This window comes from Pseudonaja textilis, chromosome 1 (assembly GCF_049901715.1).
Source record: "Pseudonaja textilis isolate UNSWEBS1 chromosome 1, rPseTex1.2, whole genome shotgun sequence".
NCBI lineage: Eukaryota > Metazoa > Chordata > Lepidosauria > Squamata > Elapidae > Pseudonaja > Pseudonaja textilis.
In genome coordinates this window covers 153,108,868-153,132,856 of record NC_141990.1, presented here as the reverse complement: position 1 = coordinate 153,132,856, position 23,989 = coordinate 153,108,868, and the positions used below count along the sequence as shown (strand labels likewise).

Below are 23,989 nucleotides of genomic sequence, written 5' to 3'. Positions count from 1 at the left end.
TCCTCCTTTTAACCGCCAGTGGGGGTGGGACTTGATTGGGTGGGGACTTGGCTGTGTTCTGATTGGGTGGGGGTGTGTTCTCATTGGTAGGGGGTTTGGCTGTGTTCTGATTGGTTGGGGGGTTAGCCGTGTTCTGATTGGTTGGAGGCGTGTTCTGTTCAGGTGGGGGCTTGGTTGTGCTCAGGTTAGTCTTAGTTGCTGGGGGATTTGAGCTGGTGAGTTGTGACCATGGACCAGAAGCTGCACGGCAGCTGCATCACTACCCACTTCAAACCCCTCCGAGCTATACATGAAGCAAGCCGACACCAACTATGGAGATGCAGCGCGACCTCGAACTCGAAGCCAGGCAGCAAGAAATCCAGCCAATCAGAACACGGCCAACCCCCCAACCAATCAAAACACAGCCAGGCCCCCCCACCAATGAGAAGACACCCCCACCCAATCAGAACACAGCCAAGCCCCCACCCATTCAAATCCCACCCCCACTGACAGTTAGAAAGAAAAAAGCAGCTGCAACCTCACATCACTCTGAAAAGCAAGAGCCAAAGACAGAGGCCTGATGATGATGAATGAGACTTCATCAAACGCGTTGCCTAGACACTTTGAATCTTACGCGGAGACCAAACCCATATATATAATATATATATATAGATATATATATATATATATATATATATATATATATATATATGTGTGTGTGTGTGTTTTCTTAAGTTTTCGTGGGTACTTACATGTATGGTATTCAGCTTTGTTCGGGTATTTTCCCACGTTATTGTAGTTGTGCTTTTAAAGTTGTAGCGACTTTTCAGCAGAATCTCATCTGCCATCATCAGGCTTCTGTATAGTGTTCACCTGTGAGTCAGGCTTTTATAGTGGTTTCAGATTTAAATTTGGGGCAGCCTATTGCTGCCTGATGATGGTAGATGAGATTCTGCTGAAACGTCGCTACAACTTTAAAAGCACAACTACAATGACGTGGGAAAATACCCAAACAAAGCTGAACGCCATACATGTAAGTACCCACGAAAACTTAAGAAAACACACACACACACACACACATATACACACACACATACACACACATTGAAATAAATAATGCCACCAAAGACTACTTGGTTCACTTGATTTTCAGTAGTTGAACTGAAGCTGAATTCAGAAGGGGGTAGGGCGGGTTGTTGTTCTTAAAATTTGAGCAGTAATGTTAAAATAAATATGTTCCTCATAGAAAATCATTATTTCTAATTATTGAGTGTATTCCCCCCCACCCCAAAATAACAAAATTTTCAAGATCTGCCACCATTCATATGTGCCACAACACAGGGGTTTCCTCAGAGAGAGAGAGAGAGGGAGGGAGGGAGGGAGGAGGAGAGAGAGAGAGAGAGAGAGAGAGAGAGAGAGAGAGAGAGAGAGAGATCTTATGTCTTATGTACATACACAAGTGTCCCTCACAGGCCTTAAATTTCTTTTGGCCAAACTTACCTTCAATTAGCAATTTTGAACAAGCACTTTTCTGACTTCCATGTTAAGTCTTCTATCAAAGAACCCACATGACTAATATATATTTCTGCAATATAAAGTATTCTAGGGTGCTGGCTGTTTTCTTTCTCCCAGCAGTACCTTGCATGCAATGAACAAGTTCCAACACATCAGATTTTCCCTGTCCAATTAGAAGACAACAATTGCTGAGAAAATTAAATACTGTAACATTGTTAAACATTGCCTTTGTAAATCCTTGAGTACAGATATAACTGTAACTATAACTTTTTTTTCGCTTGAGCAATGTCATGTAGAATTTTTTTTTCAATTCTAGTTTCCTACCACTTTTATTTTATGTTTTTATAAAAGTACATTAATTTTCTTCAGCCGAACTCATGCATGTTTTAAGTTGTCAGTGAAACATCTCTCCTGGTTTGCGATCAATCTATCTATCTATAATGCAAAAGCAAGAGATAATATTTAGTTAATAAAGTCAGATTTGATAAGATTTCTGAGATAGCTATTAAAAAATAATAATTTCATTGTCACGACTGAAGAGATGCTAAGCCAGTTTTATGAGAAATAGATATACACTAAGTATACCTGTCTACAACATACAAGCAAGATCAGAAATGCTTCCCCACTGAAGTAAGACATGGGCTGAACTCCAGTTTAGTTTGGGACTGATAAATGGCTGGTTTTTTTAAAAAAAAATCATTTATATTATATAGTAATAGCTTTGTTTGTAATATATAGTAATAGTAACATGTAAGCAATATTGTATGAATTTAAAAGCTGTTCAACGCAGAGCCTCATAGTCTAGGATCTTTCTTCCAAAAGTAACTAAATGTTACCCATTTCATTTCATTAAAAATTTTATATTTTTGGAGGTGTTTTTTTTTTAAATAAAAAGAGAACAGTCTTCCTCAATCTGGTAGCCTCTAAAGACATTGGATTACTGTACAATTGCCATATCTCCCAGTCATTACGGGTCACATTGGGAGGGAATTCTGGGCTCCAAAATCTGGCCTGGAAAAATCTGGACAACCACTAGGTGGTAGAAAATGATACAAATAAATAAATAGGACAAATATTTGTAGCCCGGACACAGTAATGCCTCTAATTAATGCCTCTGGAGAGTGCCAGGCTGAGGAAGATTGGTTTTAAGTACACATTGGGGTTGTTGTTAAACTGGCTCTGTATAACTTCTGAGCATGCATTTTAACAGCAATGTATTCTGAATCAAAACTCATTCCTAGAGTTATACCTGTGACAACACCCCAGTTCCCTTAGCAGAGAAGGAAGGTGGAGGGGAAGTGGATCCTGTCAAGTCAGTGCCAGAATATCTTCATTCCAATTGGCTTATTCAGATGAACAAGCAAGAAAGACTGGAAATTTAATTAGTCCAAATTAATAGGTATGTTGAGTGAGTGATATTTAGAAGAGATACGGCCTATGTATTTTTGCTGGAGCTGTAACTATTTTAAAAGGAGTTTCTTACACTTTGCAACCCAAAATAGTTTCAATTTATAGCATCAAGGACCCAAATCCTTTGGTCAAAGGTTCAAGTTCCTTAATCGCCAAGACATTTGGTGTCTCCCCTTTGAGCTGCGCCGTACCATCCTCCCTCTTTAGTTTCCTCTGTCATATTTGAACAGTGATTCGGAGATGCAGAGGAATCACCAGGAGCTCAAGAAGAATAGTGGGAGGGTTAAAACCCCACCTCCCCACCCAAAGAGAGACAGACAGATAAAAAAAAAGGAAAGAAAAACATTCCCCTTTCCTCCACTAGGGAAAATGCAGGGATTATTCTTAGCTGATGCCCAATGTTCAGCATCCTCTCACGCAGATTTAAAAACAAACATCCTTCTGTCTTTCACTAACATTGGGGTGCAGAAGCAGTCACAGCCCTTGGCAAAAAGTGACCATGGTTTCTGCATTCACTCCTGCATCAAGCAGCAACAGCCCTGGATCTGGATGCTACTTTTATTTCCTGCAAAAGTCTAATTGTAAGCCTGCATTATAGAGGATGTTCAGGAGACACATTTCAAAAGCCATCAAAAACCTTAACAGCATGCTCCCAAGTTTATGATCTGAACTGTAAACAAGCAGAAATGCCTTTCACCAAAGCCGCTTGCTTTCAATCCTTTCTTCTAGGCCTGCCCCCTACAATGCATTTCTTTGCCTATTTTTTAAAGCCCTGCGCAGTACTTCCGCTCTTAAAATTAAGCTGCATTGAGTCTACCCTTTCCTTTTAATGAAATTACCATTTATTCCGAAACCGTGATGAGCGCTTATCTGGTTACAGTCATCCCCTCCATAACTCATCATTTGGTGGACTTCGCTTGGTGATGAATGAGGACCAGCAACACATGTTTTCTAACAGCTCTATTTAAACTAAGCCCATAGCTGAAACAAATCATCCCCACTGTAGTTCTGAATTATGCATGGCACCACTCAGCAGCTCAAGGCAGGATATTCTTCAATATCCTTCTTGAGGATATTCCCAGGGCCTAAGATATTTCAGGACAAAAATTACTCAAGACAACGTAAGTTCTCATTATTGCCAAGTCAAATACCTACCAAGGAAAGGGAGAAAAAAAAAAGACAAGAACCCGAACAAGTCTAGATAGAACCATTGGGATACTAAAGTTTCTTCGCCAGGAGGTCAGTATTACTCCGTATTTTTCAAAAACAGGACAAAGAAGAAAATATATTGTACTATAATCATCTTACTACTTAGGTAGGCTTATAAAATTTTAAAGGGGTAATAGGTAATCTCAATTTATTCCTGCTGGGCTTAGGGATGGTTTGTCCTAAAATTGCGTGAGGTCCACATGAACTTTGGTAGTAGCTGTACAACACTTGGCCCTAAACCCAACCTCCATTTTCTCAGGCTGCGAGCATCTCTGGTTATTCTCCTTTTGCACCTATAGATGACACTTTGTACATAGCAGAAAATTCTAAAGCAGGGGTCTCCAAACCCCGATCCACGGATGACATGCCAGAAACCTGGCCATGTAAATAAGTAAAGCCCCACCTATAGGGTGCAGGCATGTAAACAAGTGAAGCCCCACCTATAGGATGCAGACAGCATGCTAAACCACGCCCCTTCTAGTCCGTGGAAAAACCTTTCTCCATGGAACTGGTCCCTGGTGCCCAAAAGGTTGGGTCCACTGTTCTAAAGCATATTTTAGAGTGAATTATCAGTTTAATGCCTGCAAACCTGACCTTACCATATCCTTATAACTTGAATTTTTAATAATAGATCCCTAAGTCTACCACTCTTGCACACTGATCATAGAACAGTGAGGAGAACACTTTCTTCCAGGAATATTTCTCTACGGTCTTTTTTTGTTTGAGGAGAAACAAGACTCCATTTACTATCGCTTGGCAAACTATTGAACTAAGCAACTGGAAAGCGAACATCAGATATTGTATTTACTTACTATATGAATGATCGAAGACATTGCTTTAAAAAGAGTCAAGCAAAGGCTTTGATTTTAAAGAGAACAATCACTGCCATGTTTCCATACACTTGCAGATCTTGTATTCTTTCTTTTTTTTACTGCCAAAGGTTATCAAACAAGCATCTCTGTGAAGGTAATGGGACTCCTCTCTGAAGGAGAGATAGGCACAGGGCAGGGGATTGAATGAGAGGATCTCAAGTTGGCCTCAACCCTTATCTTTGAAGTCTAGAAAAACAACAATTATAGAGTAGTAAGTGCTTATTATTATTTATTTTATTTATATCCCATCTTTATTATTTTTATAAGCAACTCAAAGGTGGGAACATATCTAATACTCCTCCTTTTCCCATTTGCCCAACAGCTTTTTTGCTAACAACCTACATTTATAAGCATATAGGCTGCTGCACTTTTAGACAAGCTGAAGCTCCCCAAAACACCTAAAAGCATAGACCTACATAAAATGTGTTATAGGTAGGCTACAATCAACAAAGTTAAACAATGTTTATTAGAGCTAGATGGTCTTTAAAAGTTCACATGCAGCAGTCTAATTTATAGAAAAACTTCAACTTTAGCTACCAGTTAGGTACACAAGTGATCTAGAATTCCATCAGTAATGAGTAACCCCATATTTTCCAGATCATAAGGAATGCTCATCCTCTTTAGATTTCTAGGTGCTCATGGTCCCTTAGCTGAGCAGGTCCCAGGTTTGTTTGTCAAAATTATCATCCTTTCATTGAGGAAATCTAAAGTGGGTTTGTAATCATATTTTGTGAAATTGATTTGTACTATGCAGGGGCCCAGATCACACTGAGATTGCTTATGCTTCAGCCAACACAAGGACACTTCAACTCATCTCCCAGATACCACATCTAAACACACAGAGGTCAGAGGAAATAGAAATATATCTGCATGGAAACCTATTATTTCTTCAGTTTGTATACTCAGGCAAATGCTTGAGAAAGGACTTTGATGTTGCCTGAATTCACATACACATTTTCTGGGCACTAGTTAAACATAAAAGATTTGTGCTGCTTTCCCATGTCTTTCTGGAGGAAATACAGAACAGGAAATATAGATAGTTAGGTATATACAGTAAATATCTTGAGAACCCTAGCCAATCAGTTGCAGAACAGGTGACACATAGCTTAAGTTTTTCAGACTTAAAACAAGAGCTTTATACCCCGATAATTATTATTTGCAAAACGATAATAGGGAAAATAAGATAGGATCCCTCACATTATTAGGAATTGACAGATGATTCCATGGGCATGGAGGAATAACACACAGTAAATTGACCCTAAGCTTTTTATTGAAAGAAAGCAAAGCAGGAAAACTTAATGTTAACAGAACTATTAGAAAAACATAAATCCATTTTCACAATTTTTCTCACTTTGGAAAATGAGACGGTCAGCATATAAATTAGATACAGATAAATTGTAGATAGACAGTTAGAAAGACAGACAGACAGATAGAAAGAAAGACACACAGACAGATTTAAGCTTTGCAAACATCAAATAGTTCTTGCATTTAGGTTGCCAGATTTTTCTTGTAGTAGGAACACTTAAGGGTGCCAGGAGGTGCTTCCAAAGTTGGCCTTATCTCTAGGCTGCTTGTCCAGAATTCCAGTCTGATGGGAAGCCTAGAATAGATAGGAGGAGATAGACAGAAAGATGGCACACACAGTCCAACTAGGGAATTCCCTGATATTATAAATATAAGTCCTTTTTTATACTTTTACTTCATGGCAGGTTTCTTCTTCTCAGAAATAACAATCCAGTTTTTCTCTTCTGGACAAATATAAGTCACAAGATAGTGGAAACTGAGCAGGAAAAAGATGCATTTTTTAAAAAAATTAAACACTTTGTTTTGTATACCTCAAAATACAGTATATAAAACTATATAATTTACAATATAAAATACTAAATGTTAAGAGAAATAAACAATACTTCATTGGCACAGATGAGGTCAAATTGTGTCCTCATGTAAATAGTGGTGCATCCAGGTGCATTTAAGAATGATTTATTTTACTGCTTGTTTACACATATTCCAGAGGGGGAGGACCAGTGATAATGGGGGGTAGATAACTTATAACCAAATCTGTGAGCACATTGAAGGAATAAATCCAGTTGTTTCAGGAAGCCTGTCAAGAATTGATGAATTGAGAGATTCTTCCTAGATATACAATTTTTAAAAAAGATAAAGGTTAAGGTTTTTCCTGACTCTAGGGGAGCAGGGCTCATCCCCATTTCCTAGCCAAGAGAACCAGCATTGTCCAAAGATGCTTCTGTGGTCATATGGCTGGTATGATTATATGGATTGCTGTTACCTTCCCACCAAAGTGGTACCTATTTGTCTACTTACATTTGCATGTTTTTCAACTGCAAGGTGGGCAGGAGCTGGGACAGGGACGGGAGGTCACTCCATCACATGGGTCTCAAACTGCCAACCTTCCAGTTGACAAGCCCAGCATCTTAGCCTCTAGGTACCATGCTCCCATATGTATATGTATATATGGGGTTTTCTGGGATCTGGACCAAACTATAAATCTATTCATCGGAATGCACAATTTTTTGCTCCAGAGGAACATTCACTTCTCCACGCACAAAACATTTCAAATTCATTTATTTGCCTGCATTAATAGTAAGATCATATCTTACATTCATTACGTCCCTCTCCCCTCCAAAAAAATCTGGCTTCAAATCAGTTCCTGTTCACTTGACTTTCAAATCACTCAGTATCCCTCTACTAATCTGCAAATTTCTCCTCCATGTTCAACTTTCCATCCTCTCAAATTCATAATCTATGCATTGATCAGATGCTCATATCCCTACCCCAAAATCTCTTTCATCTTTCCTCATCTGTCATTCATCCAAAAACTATACAGTATCTCTACAGCAGTATTTTGGAAAATTAAAATAGTAGTATCTGGAGTTTAAGCTGTTGCAAGCATCCAAATATTTTTTTAAAGAGAGAGAATTAAATAAATGTATTAGCAGTTGCCAGAGAGGCTCAAGGGCCTCACAATGGAACTCCATGAACAAGGGGTTTATCACCTCAGTGAGAATTAGGCATTAAGTACAATCTTACAGACATTATAACTGTACTTTCTAGCTTTTTAATGTAGTTGCTTGAAAGAATAAATATTTGATACTAAGCCTGCAGTCTATGCCTCTGCACGTTACAATAAGTTAGAGTTATAACCACCAAAGATGTAAAGGCAACTACTAACCCAAAATGTAGTTGCTTTCTGCTTTATTTCTAGCTTTATTTATTTTCTGCTTTATTTCTAGCTAACTGATTATTATAAATGCCTAAGGACTGTGTAAAAATATACACATTTAAACATGTATTTATTCTATGTATTTATTCCATTTCAACATTGCCCTATCCCAGACCATGTCTTGAGCATAATAGATCAAAAGTTCACTTTATCAGATGCATGAAGGGTTATCACAAATTGCAAGTATGATCTTAGCCAAAAGGTCACAAAGTGATACAAGTATATGTATATTTAGCAAATCTGTCAAGGGGTGCTAGGAATAAACAAGCCAGAATTGGTAACCCCAAGTCTTTCCCCCAGACCTACAGGAATGCAAAGGCATTGCACAACCATTTAGGCTTATTCAGTTCACACTTGTAACATTAAAGAATGTTTAATGTTAAACATTAAGAAAAAGGTTTACTTTTACAAGTACTGTGGTGCTTAAAAGACTATTAAAGACTTTAACTGGATTCTCTTTATCAAGTTTTAGGACTTGTGTTGAGAGGCACAAAATCTGTATTATCAATATCATTGCTTTGTAAATGATCACAATTAAGCATTAATGTACTTGTCACTTTATATACATTTGATGTTCATTCTTCATATGAGCACAAACACATATGTATATATATTCTGTGCAATTTGGGATGATGTATCATGCATATGCTGAAGTAGCTATAATATATTTTTACCTTAAAACACTCAAATTTTAAATGGCTGTTGATTGTCATTCAATATAATTAAGATACAAGGACATATCAAATAAAAATACTAAACATTAAAAGAAACAGACAAGACAAAATATGGGATTTTCTACAATAGAGACATCTATGCAGCCCTGGTGCCAAAATTCATGTTCATTTTACCATTAAAGCTAAGGGGGAAAAAATCACAAGAAAACTTCTTAAATTTTTCTTTAAAAATCTACTTTTTGCTTACCATGTATCCAAACAAAGTATAACCTAAGCATTTGTCTTACCTTTTAGACAATGCAATATTCAGTAATCTTGATAGAAATCTTAGCATTGGTTTAGTGTTATTTGTAATTTAGTTCTTTCTTTCTCAATTGTAAAGCCTTATTTTATTTTCCATAAAAGCAAGTATTTTACCATGATTATCATAAATGTGCTTATTTCTGATTATTTCAACACATACAGTACATTTTAGTTATATACAGGATAGGGGGTCAGCGCTGTAGATTTCAGTTTTAAGAATATCAGGCCTACTAAGTCTGAGCTGCCCAAATCCAGAGAGCCACTAGATAGCAGCAAAGATGTGCATAAATAGCTTTCTGGTGCCATCTAGTGGTTGCCTGGATTTTTTTTCAGCCCAAACCTTTTAAGTCTACAAAGATGTTCAAGCACACTAATGACATGACTACTCTTACAAAATTCAACAACTTAGATTCTTAGATAAAAGCCACTGTACATAGCAGATTTGTGCCTTTCCAAATGAAAATCAATGTCCGCTCACTGATCAATGCAAAAATGTTAGAGGGAAGACTGTCTTGGTACCAGAAGCTATAAAAATATTGCTTTGATTGAACCAAAAACATTGCATGCATTTAATATTTTAGTAGCAACAGTCAGATTTGTTTATGACATTTGCCTCAATTGCTCAAGACGTGTGCAGGAAGATGTTCTCTTTTGATTGTTTGGTTGGCTGGTCTTTGTTTTCTTTTGCAGCTTGCTTAAAAATGTGTTTACAGGTAAGGAGAACTGATTCTGCAATGTTATTCCTTCCAGGCATTTTTCTCCTACCTAAACTCAATCCTGGAAACAAGTTGATTTGGACAGAAAACTATGTGAAGCAAAAAGTAGGGTGGAGTTTATATTGCTCAATCTTGGCCAGTTTTTTTTTTTAAAGAGACTTGAGCCCTTTTATAAATTAATAGCCATTAGGCACATGAATAAACATGGCTGCTGTCATTAACATGGCTGTGAAGTGGTAAATACTAGGCATAACTGAACTTCTTAAAGCTACTGAGAGGATGCAATTATGATCTAGAACTCAAAAAAGAGGGTCATTCATTCACAGCCCAAAACAGGGTATGGATTTTTTTCAGGCCACAGAATCACTTAGTTTATATATATATATATATATAAGATTTGTGGACTTCAACTCCCAAAATTCCTCAGCCAGTCATGCTGCCTGGGCAATTCTGGGAGTTGAAGTCCACAAGTCTTAAAGTGAAAGTCTATACATATACATATATATACATATACATACATACATACACACACACACACACACACACACACACACACATATATACATACATACATAAAGACTTTCACTTTAAGACTTGTGGACTTCAACTTCCAGAATTGCCCAGGCAGCATGACTAGCTGAGGAATTTTGGGATTTGAAGTCCACAAATCTTAAAGTTGCCAAGTTTGGAGACCCTGCTCTACTGATACAAAACTGATTGTGTTCGAGTCTCTTTTTTATTTATTTTCTGCCCTTGGTCTCCCATGGAACCTCATGATGGTTTGATACCAAACAAGACTTGTCTTTTCCCACTCCTTGGCTAAGTTTATAAATTAGGGACGCTGCTCTTGTTTCATAATAAATATTCTAATCTTGTTTGTGGCATGGCATAAATCCAGCAAAACCATTAGAAGAAGAAACCAGACAAACCACTAGTACATGTTTTGGTATAAGGGCATGCTATACACCCGCACACATACACTCAGACAAGCAACATCACAAAAGAAGCAAGCTTCCTACTTCCACCATAGTATGGAATCCTATTTAGAATTCCTTATCTTCGTAATTCTCAGAACCTTTGACAAAGAGAAATAGGTATTATTAGCACTACAAGATATACTGATTTTCCTAGATATTCCAGAGATACTAGGATCTTTCAGATCTACAGAGAAAATGGATTTATCCATGCACAGATACTTCCAAAGTGGTTAGTCACTCTTCGGCAAGACTGATGAGATAGTGGTCTTCACATCAGTATAAACCCTGGGCAGTTGTAAACATTTCCAAAGTGCAGATGGATCTTGCAACTAAGTGCAGAAGGTAAAACTGCCCCTCATATGTCTGTTCCTTTGACACCACAGTATAAGCATCCTTGACAAAATACCTGACTGGGAGACTGAATATCTTTTAAAGGGCTTTTGAAAAGCCTTTAACTATCAAATGAAATCCATTTGCTTTTTAATTAGCATTTTTCTAGCCCCATCTGCTAAATCCAAAAGGCAAAAAGAGGGGCACAATACAACTGACTAAATCATTTGTGATTCTGATTCTACTTCTAGAGGTTGTATAAAACTAGGCAACTAGATTAATCCCCAAACCATGAGTCAGTTCACTACAGGTTAGTGCATTATACAAACACAACCAGATGAGATGAAATGTGTTTTTTTAATTCCATTGTGATTTTTATCACTTCTTCTGACCATTTGAAAAAGTTATATGCTGCAACTCTTCAGATGCCTCCTGTGTTCTACAGGTAGTCTTTGACTTATAATCTTTTGCTCAGTGACTGTTCAAAGTTATAACAGTACTGAAAAAAACAACTTATGATCAGGGGTGGAATACTACCGTTTCAGCCTGGTTCTATAGAACCGGTTGTTATGGTTCAGTAGTTTGGACAACCGGTAAAACAGCCCCCTGGCTGCCCCCCCTCCTCCCGCTTCTCCGCTCCCTGCCCAGTCAGTCCCTATTGCACATGCACAACATCATGTGCACGCGTGACATGCCTGCAGCCTGCTTTTGCTCACCAGACCAGCCATTGCTGCCTGCCTTTCGCTGCGGCAGAGCGAAAAGCTTATGATTGAATCCTGTTTCTCTCTGCTGTCCAGGAGCCATTTCCCGAAGGGAGGGGAACTTGCAAGCTTTTCACTCTTCTAGGAGAGGCTCTCCCAGCAAGAACATGTGAGAAGCAGCCTGGAGCCAACATGAGGCTCTCCACTGATCTGCCTGCCTGGCTGAGGCCTACCTAGCTGCCCCCCAATATCCCCGGGCTCAGTTAGCTGGCTTCCCCACCGGTGCAGCCCCATCCCACCAGTAGCGCTGGCTGGGGTCTGCCTAGCTGTCCCCGCAACATCCCTGGGCTCAGCTGGCTGGCTTCCCTACCAGCATGGCCCCATCCTGCTGGCGGCACTGCCTAGGGCCTGCCTAGCTGCTCCCCCAACATCCCTGGGCTCGGCTGGCTGGCTAAACTGCCATGCGGCGCTCTCCCAACCAGTGGCAGTGCTCCAACTGGTTGGGTGGTGGACCCGGATGCTGCCCATAAACAGCAGCATCGCCATCTCTGCTCACTTCTCCTGGGGGCAAAAGAGAAGGCAGCCAGGTCTGCCGCCTCTGCCACCCTTGAAGGTGCATTGCGAGGACTAGGGCAGAGGGTACTCAAGGCCTGCAGCCATCGCTGTTGACGCTACACATAGAGGTGCTTTGAGAGGGCTGTGGTGGTGGGGTGTTTATGGCCCTGCTGTAGCCGCCGCCATCACTGCACACAAAAGTGCTTTGGGAGGGCTGGGGTGGGAGTACTCAAGGCCCCACTGCAGCCACACACCACCCCTTCCTCCCCTCTTTCTTCCTTTTCCTGCCACCTGCTGTTGACTGGAGATCGCTGAATCACAGTTTGTCCCAGACTAGGTGTGGGTGGGTGGGTGGGTGAGTGAGGGGAAGGAAAGAGAGGGAAAAAGAGGGAAAGAGAGAGGGAAAGAGTGAGGAGGGGAGAGTGAGAGGAAAAGAGAGAGGGGGAGAGAGGGAAAGAGAAGGGAGAGAGGGAAAGAAAAAGAGAAAGAGAGGGAAAGGGGGAGAGAGGGAAAAGAGAAAGAGAAAGAGAAAGAGAGGGGGACAGAGGGAAAGAGAAAAGAGAAAGAGAAAGAGAAAGAGAGAGAAAGAGAGGAGGAGAGAGGGAGGGAAAGAGGAGGGAAAGAGAAAAAGAGAAAGAAAGGGGGAAAGAGAGAGGGGGAGAGAGGGAGGGAAAGAGAGGGGGAGAGAGGGAAAGAGAAGGGGAAGAGAGGGAAAGAGAAAAAGAGAAAGAGAGGGAGAGAGAGAGAGAGAAAGAGAGAGGGAAAGGGGGAGAGAGAAAAAGTGAGAGCGAGAAAGAGAGAAGGAAGAGACAAGAAAGAAAAGAAAGAGAAAAGGGAAAGAAAGAAAAAGGGGGAGAGAAGGGAAGTGAAAGGAAGAAAGGGGGTGGAAAGAAAGAAAGAAAGAAAGAAAGAAAGAAAGAGAGGGAAAGAGGAGAAAATGAGTGAGATATATAGACGGATAGATAAATACATGGAAGGAGGGAGGGAGGGAAAGAGAAAAAAAGGAGAGGAAGGAAGGACACAAACCCTGGGTTCAGAAGACTCTTTGAAGCAGCACAGCAATCTAGGGCTGGCCTGCAAGGGATCTCAGAGGTCATCTAGTCCAACCCCCTGCTCCAGCAGGAGATCCTTACAGAATCAAAAAATAGCAGGGTTAGGGGTGTGTGTGTGTGTGTGTGTGTGTGTGTGTGTGTGTGTACATGGTTGTCAAAACTCTAAAAACAGGTCAAGTAGCTCTGGGGAGACCAGTCATAAATTAGAACACTTGCTAAGCAACCAGCCATTAAGTGAGGACCACTTGTATTTGGTTTGCCAATCACCCGGCCACCTGGCCATGCCCACCTAGCCACATGGTCACCAAGTCACACTCATCCGGTCACATGACCACAAAGCCCCCACACACACACACACAGTCACATGACCACCAAGCCACATCCACAAATTAAGCCATGCCCATAGAACCGGTTGTTACAAAATTTGAATCCCACGCCTGCTTATGACTGCTTTTCACACTTACAACTGTTGTGGCCTCCCTGTGGTCCCATTATTAAAATTGAGATGCTTGGCAACTAGCTCATATTTATGAAGGTTGCAGTGTTCTTCCAAAAAGCAAAGTCAATAGAGAACCAAATTCCCTTTACAATCAGGATACTAATTTAACAACTGGAGTGATTCACTTAACAATTGTGGCAAGATAGATTGTAAAATAGGGTAAAACTCACTTTACAGCTGTCTCATTTAGCAACAGAAATTTTGGACTCAACTGTGGTTGTAAGTCAAGGAATACCTGTATTTTGCCTTCCTTTTAAATTACTGTATCTCTAAGTGCAGTTCATTAAGTCCCTAAACAATAACATCTCTCCCTTTGATGGCTAAAAGGATATATCCTGCCCTGGAAGAATACCTACCTCTGGAAAAAGAAGGACTCTAAGTTGCAGACTGAGACACACAATGCCAACAGTAATCTAACCTTTAAAAAATTGCTCGGTGCAGTGAAAGTTCAATTTTATTTTGTGTGTACTCAAGGCAAGCCTGCCTGATTTCTTTCCATGTGGTCTGTTTCTGAGGCCCAATCTCCGTTTTAGATAACCTACTCACTAGTTCTTTGTTTACACTTCCTCTTTTGAGGCCTAATCTTTTTTTCTTTCCGTCTCAAAACATATTTCTTTGCTGTGATATCTTTTGGGTGCCAATGTATGTTTTAGACTGTAGTTCGGTAACATATCTCTGAAGAACAAAACTTTTTCAGATTGAAAATCAAATAGAGACATACACTGGATCTGGATCCTTCAGAGAAAGATACAGGTAATCTCTGACTTATGGCTGGTTGCTTGGAAATGTTCAAAGTTCCAATGAACCTCTGCTGTGGGTGTGGGTGTTATGACCTGGATTAAGTTCCAATGGCGTCTCTCCCCCCACAGTCAATTGATCACACTTCAGGCACTCAATTATCAGGCTGTATTTTATGGATATTTGCAGCAACTCATGATCACATGACCATGCTTTATGATGGTTTTGTTAAAAACTGGCATTTACTTCTAGTTTTTGCCAAAACTACGTCAATAGTGAACTACTGCTTCGTTTAACAACTGCCACAAAATGTTGTAAAATTGGGTCTGTCAGGCGTCTGCTTTCTGTCCATTATGAGTTATGACCTTGATAGGTAGACTACTTGTAGGCAGTATAATACAATGCCTCCACGGGGGGAGACCTAGTGGGTAAATATCTCTTTGACAGTAGCATGAGAATTTTGGAAGATTTTGTTCCTCCTTCTCTAATTGTATGCTTTAATTAGCAATTCAATATTTCCAGAGAAGCTGACTTCCGGTTTGAGTTTCTTCGGTGACAGACCGAAACCTCATCTCTGCGAGGCTTCGATCCGTGCTCACTGCTGGAGCGCCCCGAGCCGGCTGGTTTCGGGGCTAAGCCACCCCGTAGAGGTGAAGAAGGGGGAGACTGCCTGCAGGGTTGAGGAGAGCCGCATCTCTCCTCCCCAGCTGGCCATTACTCCCTTTCCCGATGGTGGTTGTAGTGGTGATCAGAAATGGCCACCACAAAGAAGAACTCGACCGGAAAAGAATGTGCAGGAGGAAGATAAGAAGAGAAAGTTTTGGTTGACCGGGTCAAACAGCAAAAGCAACAAATAAGGTACCCTGGAATTGAAACTATTTTTTTTAAAAAAAAACAATAACACTGTTCCCTAAGAAGATTTTTAAGCTGCAAAGGAAAGAGAAAAGGGAAAAGATTTGGTTTCTTTCTCTCCTTTTCCTATACTGACAGATAAGAGACTTAAGGAAGAAATTGGAAAAAAAATCCACTTTGACATTAATAGGCATTTAATGCTGAAAATAAAAAGTCAAAGGGTTAATAAAGACTTCTGGATAATTAAAAGCTTTTGAAAACAGGAAAGGAGAGAAAAAGAATAAAAGGGCAGGATCTGGAAGGGAGGAGACTGCCTGGAATTAAAAAGAACTTACAGCAAAATCTCAACACGACTTCCAAAAGATACATTTTAACTGAAATATTGCAACAAAAACCCCAGGAAGAGAAGGTGGAAAAAGAAATAGGAAGAAATAACTTGGGACTATTTGGATTACTTGATGATTTCTGGATTTTTGGTTATTGTATTTGAATGACTAAAATCAATTGGGTGGTTGTTGAAAACTGTTTAAAATGGCTCCACTTTTAGAAGAACTGAAAATGGAACTTAAAAAGTACAAAGAAGATGCACAAGAAGGGAGAGGTTCTTTTGGCTTCATATTTCAGTTCTTAGAAATGGAGATTTGGAATTATGAGAAACAACAAGAAATGCCTGCAGAACAAGAAGATTGCGACAAATAAGAAGCCATCTTTAATGAACAAGTAATCTTAGGTGGGGGGAAAAAAGGAAAGGGGAGAAAGAGAATAGAAAGTTTAAGATTGGGAAAAACAACTCCAAAAAAAAAATAGAGTGAAAAATAAGTATAAAATCAGAAAGCAACAGAAGAGAGAAATGCAGAAGAGAGAATTAGAAGTAGAGAGACAAGGGGGTAAAAAGGGGAGGGAGAAGATGAGAGAGAAGAAAGAAAGGAAAAGAAGTTACAAAATATAGAAACAAAAATATAGAAATATAGACAGAAACAAAATATAGAGAAACAGGGCCTATTTAGAGATAATGGGTGAAAATTTAATGGAAAAAGGGATTCTGCAAAGGTACATAAGATAGTATTGTTATATTAGAAATAGAAATAACTTTAGAAAATATGAAACAATGTATGATTAAAATTTTTGATAAAATAGCTATCGTAATTCAGTGGAATGCTTGTCAATAAATAATTGTAACAAAATGAATATTTAATTATTTACAAAACATATATGAAGAGAAATAAGGGAAAAATTAATTATGGAGATTATATGTGTCTTTAAGGAAGTATGATATTTAATTGAAAAGAAATGTTAAAAATGTTAAGATTTTAATGATTATTAATGATAGAACTGAATTGGAATGGAATGAGGGTTTATAATTACATATATTTATAATCCTTTTTAAAAAAAGAATATAGTGTGTATTAGAAGAATGTACCAAGCAGAATTCAATTGGAAGTTATGTATTATGTATTATATTGAAGGTCATAACCTTAAGGTATATATTGGAGTTTACATAAGAGTTGAACTGACGTAATTAAAAGATATAAAGTTGTCATACTCCAATTAGTAACTACAGGAGAAAATTTGTTTAATGAGAAAAGATAATATGAAATTGAAACAGAACAGACAAAAGTATAAATATAATGATTTGAATTGAGATGAGATAATCAAAATAAAATTTGAGAAAATTAAAAGAGGGGAAAAACTATATAGAAAATGTAGAATAGTATAAGATATGGAATAGAACACAAAAATGAGCATGAAATTGAGTTTGTGTCTGTATAAAGAGGTTCAACCCGGAACCATGCTATTTTCAAAAACAATTTTTTACTTGTATTTTGTATGTGTCAAAGCCCAAATAAAACTTTATTTTTTTAAAAAAGTGTGCAAAACTGGCCAGCCTCACAGTTGTGATACAGGAACTGCCCTTGTGTGCAAGAACGTTTCTGTAACTCTAGCTCGAGTCTGATAGAAGAAATTCCAGTAAAACAAGAAAACAGAACACCATCCCATATTCTACTATTTCTGCAATGTTTGGGTGCACATGGATATGTTTCTCTGCAGCATCCAAACAACAACCAGGCACAGCCAATCATTACAGTAATCAGTATGGCATCCAAACATGAATCCTAAAAAGTGTTGTGTCTCAGGTACATGTCAAAGGGAAGGAGGCAGGTTGTTCAAGAAGGATCTCAAGTTCCCTAGAAACTTAAGAGCTAAGAGCAAGTGAATCATCTGCATCTGATTAGGAATGTCCACATAAGACCAACCATATGGCCATGAATTGGTATATTTTTTTAAAAAGACAGTGCAACAGTTGCTACAGGACTACATATGGCTGGTCCTAACATGAGGTAGAATGAAGCAGCTGTTTTTAAGGCAACCAATCTGGAGAATCATGAAAAGATGGTGATATAATTTAGCACTGTTGTTTTTTTTACTCTTAAGGAGGGAAATGTGGAGATTTGTCAAATGACTAAACTAAGCTTAGGTGTGACAAGTGTAGTAGGTCCATTTGCTATTCAGCTTCAGTAGGTTAGAAGTAGGCAAGGAACAAATAGATCTCTACATTCTTAATCTATGATACAATCAGATATCTTTATGGTCATTTAATTCTGTGGTATGAGTTCATAACATTTCAAAGTATAGCAGCACTATGCCATAACAACATATTTATATGGATAATTCTAGAGAGCCAGTGTAGTGTGCTGGACTAGGAGTAGGAAGACCCACATTGTAGTCCTGCCTTTGGCTTAGAAGATGTTTGACCAATCAGTCCAAATAAGCATCAGGCTTTGTGACAAGCTATATAACAAACAAAACCCTACATGCATTGCTGTAAGAACTAGGCGAGCATTGTGCAAAAGCAAGCCAAGTGTGCAACCAGGTGGGATAACCACTAAGAAAAAAACAAGAGCACCTATAGCTTTGCTGAGACTGTGCAAGGCATAAAGAAAAACATGAATCTCTGAAGCAGTATTCCTCAACTTGGGACCTTTCCGATGAATTGCCTTTTAACTCCTATAATCCCAAACTGGGCATGCTGGCTTCTGAGACTTTAAGCACTGAAATCCAACTCATCTAGAAGGCACCAGGATGCAGAAGGCTTCAACAAAAGAAAAAGAACAAACAACTAGGTCACCAGGCAGGAAAACACCTAACCTGTCCTTCAAAGCAAGGGGGAAAGAAACAGTAGGTGGGATGGTGGCAGGACATTGTGGCGTTCTGGCTAAAAGGGGAAATGGATGGCTCAGAAGCCAGAAAAGGTGTAAGCCCCCACAAATGGAAATCCATCTATATGCATTTCAAGAAGAAATGCTGTAAAGCTATATTTGGAATTCTTATTCTGGAGCAGGACTGGCCGGCCCAATAGCTACCAATTGTTATCTCCCAAACCCTTGTGACATCTTTGGGAGAGAACATGCCCCTCACACATGAAAGGGGCACTAGTCTCCTCTCAATATAAGCAAAGCAATTTAGAGAGCCTTGCTTAAAAAGAAACATTATGGAAATCTGTCCCTTAGTTTAAAGCCTTATGTGAGTGGCATGCTGCTGGAGATATAGAGGCAATGCTCGAGAGAAGTAGCTTCATGATTTTGTTAAGTTTTCACTGCAGGCACCGCTGGCAATGTTGAGAATTAAGTGGAACTTATTTGTTTACTTTTAAAGCCCTCTGTATTTGGGGGGACTGTTTCTAAGCCATTCGTAGCCTTATGGGACAGCCAAAACTCCCAAGATTAAAAGTTTTGTCTATTCCACATCAGTCTCATTTAATAAGAATAAACTACAAAATTTGTTTTAATATTTTTTTAAGCTTTGGAGACAAAAGAGAGATTATGCTGGGAAAAAGAAATTGGCGATACTTTCCTTTTGCGTTGAAAGCATGAAATAAAAAGAGTACACATCCACTATAAAAAACACTCTGGAGTGTACCACACCCCAACCAGCAATCCTTCTGAAATGTCAACATGAACTGTATTATTAATTTTCCAAGTTGCTGACCTTTACTTTTGCATGTATCACTAAATGGGCAATGTGAGGAGTTTCTGTCCTCACATGCATACAAGTTTGATAGGCCTCGTCAGAAACAAAGCATCAGGTTCCTCTTTACAGAGTTATTGACAGCTTCCTTATTTTTCTAAAACTAATGCATGCTAATCAGCCAGATCAAGCCAAGCAGTTTATCAACTGTGCCTCAGAAAATTAGTTCAATCCCATTCAGGATTGTTATTATAACCCAGGATTAAATTCTAAGCAAAATGGCACCCAATGAGATTGCAAGCAGAACAGAGCAACATAATTTGGCATCGCTTACTTATTCCACTCTTTAATACTGTCATTGAATGGAAAAGATAGTCCTCACAACAGTTTGTTTGGTGACTGCTTGAACTTATGATGACACTGAAAAAAATGACTTAGGACTGTTTTTCACATTTACACACATTGTACCATCCCTATGGTCATGTGATCAAAATTCAGATACTTGGCAACTGACTCATATTTATGACTGCTGCTGTGACCTGAGGTAATATCATCAACTTTTGCGACCTTCTGACAAACAATATCAATGGGGAATCCAGATTCACTTAACCATGTTACTAACTTAACTGCAGTGATTCACTTAACAACCATGTTACTAACTTAACTGCAGTGATTCACTGAACAACTATTGCAAGAAAGGTTGTAAAATGGGGCAAATTTTCATTTAACTGTCTCAATTCACAACAGAAGTTTTGGGCTCAATTGCGGTTGTAAGTCGAGGTCTACCAGTGCTAGATTGTATCTAGAAGAAAAGAAAAAAGAAAATAATGAATGGTCCAGGGGAAATGTTACTACCAACAAAGATATTGTAACTACTATTACTAGTGTCAAAGCATTATTTATGTCCCACAAAGGCATGTAGGGGTTAATTGTATTGTACTAGAATCTTTGTGATATCAAATCAAAGATAGTGAAACCAAATACTGTACACGTGACAATAACACTGAATCCCGTATAAATAAAAAGGTGGGCGTTTTTTTTTTAAATAATAAAATATAGGAAAAATATATCAAATACAACCAAGGAAATGTCAATAATTCATTTGGGTGGGGTGGGGAAACAAACCTCTGGAGACAGAATTCCAGGATTTTTTTGACTTTCAAAACATAATATCTAGAGTTGCTTTGGGCCACTATATAAATTGATTAATAAATAAATAATTTACTAAGCTCACAAGCATTATATTTTAAGCTATGCCTAGAGTTCTTTCCTAAATACCTTAATTTGCCTGCCATATCAGCCATCTTAATTTATTTTTATCTTACCAACTAGATGAGTGAAGAGATCTGAAACAAGGCAAGACTGCAAGAGTGAGGGAAATGATGTGTTTTTTGCTGAAAACAAACACACAAAGTATAAGCAATAAGTCCAAGGGCTTCCCATATTTCTTCCCCCAAAGCAGCAGCTGAATTTCTTCAATGTTTTTGCAAATTCCATTCCCATGAAATTAAAAATATTTCAAATATTTGCCTTTTTGAATCTTTCACTTTGTAAAAGGTAATAAACTTTGAATCTAACTACTTTTCTAATTCAGAACTTACATGAGCAAAAGTAATCTCAGATATGTTTTTGAGTATATTGGAAATCTGTAATGGATTTTACAGTATTTTAAGGAAGGTTGTAGATTGATCCTTCCTTTTTAAAAACATAATAATAAGCAGATGTGACTCTTCAGTTGAGCCAGTCTGAAGTACATGAAATCTGTATCTCAACTATTTGCACAAGTATACATATACAGAAGGAAATCCCGCCCCCACCGCAATTTCAGAAATGCTGCTACTACTCATTTCATAATTGTTCCTTCTCCTCCAGTATTGATCAGCAGGAAATGTTTTTAAAAGGTGCATTAAAAAAAAAAAAATCTGTGCTGAAAGGTTCATCAAAGTTCCCACAAGTATGCATTTTGTTTACTCCATCAGCCATTAAGATCCAGAAAGTCCCTAAAGGTAATTTAGTTTGTACAATTAATGTTAATACTAAATCATCTCCATCGGTGACACAAAGCTAGCAACGAACGCTCTGTCAGCCAAATGAGAGGAAACATAAAGCAAATTTCCTTCCTTCTGGGACCTCCAAAAAAGAATTAAAAGATGCAAACGCTAATCAGGAGGAGTCTGTTAGCACATTTTCAGATCAACATTTTTTATATATACAACAAAAAGCATGCGCCTTTGTGCATTAATAGCTTATTCCATCGGAAGTATGGTCCTGGAACTGATATAGGATTTGACTGGGATAAAATGGGGGAAGGGTGGGGGGAGGAAGAAAGGTTATGCAGATGCAGATTACATGTGATTATAGATTGCAATGTCTAACTGATAATATGTTGTTATAATATGTCTTTAAAAAACCATTAGTACTGTATGTCTTTTATGACCTGAAACTTTTTGATGGGAGTTCAGCAGTATAGTACAATGAAATCTTATTGTTCCAAAACAACCACCTGGGAACCTCTAATCAAGTGCCCTGGGAGGTTAGTGTTATAATATTACTTTGTCTTTTTTTCTGAGTCCCATTATCAAACGTGTGCCCATTTGATTTAATTTTTTTTAAAAAAAATATTTTGCATTAACTTGGCTTATTTCTTTACTCCACACATCTGATGAAGTGAACTACAGTTAAGGAAAGTTTATGCCTTCTAGTAAAGATTCTCATTTACATACATTTTTAATTAAAAGTTTTACAAAGAACATAAAAACTAACACAAAGTAATCAAAAGAAAAGCGCAGAAAGATGCTTCTGATTTCCTTTACAGCAAATATAGCTAAAATTACAGAGTTATCTCATACTCTGATTAATTTTCAACAGAAAGATCACTCTTTTCCATTATCCTGTTTTTTTTCTAATCATTGAAATCGCAAAATTATAATTGCATTTTTTAACTTTTATGTCAAGTGTACAAGCAGTTTCTAAATATTCCAGATATTTTTTTATTTAATCAAAAAAGTTAATTTAGCTATCTCTTCAAGTTCAACATCTTCACCAATATTTTTCTGTTGAAAGTATTGCTGAACATTTCACTTCTAAGTTGTATATCTAAGTTCTTATGCTTGTTAAACGATTAACATGGTTTATGGATGAATGACAGCCAGGTAAAAGAGTGAATATGTGCTGACATTTTGCTAGCCATGCTTCTAATGTCTTCAGGTTTATTGTTTGTTTGGCCTTATTATGTGTATTACCTGAATCCAGACAGGGTATCTTATAAACATGAATCCAGTCATTGTAATTTATGCCATAAATTATTAAATTAACGGTTGGTTAGCACAATTATGAACCAAGTCATTTTTCAAGAGCCAGGTTTTCTATAGAAACAAGCAACAATATCTCTCGAGTTATGTACATTACTGAGAATACTACAATACAAAAATACCAGGTCCAGTTGCTATCAACCTTGTTTCCATGCATAAACTAAATTCCAATCTGACATAATAGTTTTAAAAACCATCCATTGAATAACCATATCTAAGTAAATAACAGACCCGTAAAGAAAAGTCAAGTATAATTCTATTCTTGAAGTTTATCTGACTCATTTTTTTTCTTTAAAAAAAGATTTGTTTTCACAAAATATTTTTCATATTGCTGTTTGTCAGTATGAAAAGTTATTTCAAAATGTTAGGAACTTGTGCCACAAGGGGTGCTGCAGCTGGTTGTGGAAAGAATTGTTACAATTCTAGTGTAAACGTTCTACATTCAAAATGATTCATAGATCATATGAATATTCCAGTTTTTGAATGGTTAAGTGTCTAACTAAGGTTAGACCTGCATTCAAGAAGACACAATCTCATCTTAGAATGTTCTGTAGAGATCAAATCCTTAATTAAGGATTTAGAATAATTGTTAACGTAGATTTCAAATTCAAATATTGGGAATACAGGAAGCCTTTATAAAACTAAGAAAAGCAATGATAAACAACAAGCATCAAGCAACTCTCTCAATGCTGTTGCTACCATCAATTCTAGTTAAGACACTTTCCAGTAAGGGATGAGGGGAAGTGAAGTTTAGCAATATCTGGGGCAAACCATATTTATTTACTTCTCACCTGAGCTGTCAATTCTGCAACCGGTTAATTGTAGAAGAATGGCTAATCCAGTTATGAGAATATGCTTTAATATAGAGAATAATGTCATATTCCAAAAGCCAATTTGATGTAAAATTCAATTCTAACTGGAAATCATTCCTGGGCTACAATTTAACACATGAATTTGTACCATAAACTGGAAATCATTCCTGGGCTACAATTTAACACATGAATTTGTACCATTTACTTTTCACTTCTATGAGAAATTAAGAATTTGAGTCGATCTAATTTAATATAATGTATAATTTTAATTATTTGT

General features: G+C 38.0%; 1 protein-coding gene across 7 annotated transcripts in view; it reads right to left on the bottom strand.

Moving 5' to 3' along the window:
• The window catches only part of SERTAD2 (SERTA domain containing 2), a 152,005-nt gene that overhangs the window by 118,454 nt on the left and 9,562 nt on the right, over positions 1 to 23,989 (bottom strand). The window contains exon 2 of one of the 7 annotated variants that reach the window (XR_015740668.1): positions 6,356 to 6,585. The exons of the other annotated variants lie outside the window; for them this stretch is intronic. The gene's annotated coding sequence lies outside the window, so the exon portion shown is untranslated. Of the gene's footprint in view, positions 1 to 6,355; positions 6,586 to 23,989 lie in introns of those variants that run through there. 7 annotated transcript variants of the gene reach the window in all.